This window comes from Bison bison, unplaced genomic scaffold, assembly GCF_000754665.1.
Source record: "Bison bison bison isolate TAMUID 2011002044 unplaced genomic scaffold, Bison_UMD1.0 scf7180017864223, whole genome shotgun sequence".
Lineage (NCBI taxonomy): Eukaryota > Metazoa > Chordata > Mammalia > Artiodactyla > Bovidae > Bison > Bison bison.
Genome location: NW_011494795.1, coordinates 541475 through 541783, shown reverse-complemented (window position 1 = coordinate 541783; position 309 = coordinate 541475). Strand labels below are relative to the sequence as shown.

The 309-nt window shown below is 56.0% G+C and overlaps 1 protein-coding gene across 2 annotated transcripts in view; it reads left to right on the top strand.

Annotated features, from left to right (window-relative positions):
- The window catches only part of ARPC1A (actin related protein 2/3 complex, subunit 1A, 41kDa), a 23985-nt gene that overhangs the window by 523 nt on the left and 23153 nt on the right, over positions 1-309 (top strand). The window lies entirely within an intron of this gene.

Genomic DNA, 309 nt, shown 5'->3' with positions numbered 1-309 from the left:
TCCTGCGCTTCCTTCGTGGGCATTTATCACAGGCGCTAAAATTGTAGTGAATGGGATCACCACCCTCACCCCCGATCGCGCGTCGAGAGGCACAGTTCATTCCTTTCTTCAGCGTCTAGAATAGGGTCCCTGAGCGCAGTAAGCGCCCCTGGAATGTCTGTTCCTGTCTAGGGCAGCCCTGTATCCTTCAGCTATAGGGGGAACCTTTCCGAACCTACGAAGAAGCCTCCGCCGAGTTCTTTAAGAATCTCCCCGCTTGAGTGCCGCCTTCCCCTAAGTCATGGTCGACCCCTGGCGCTCCTAGTCCTG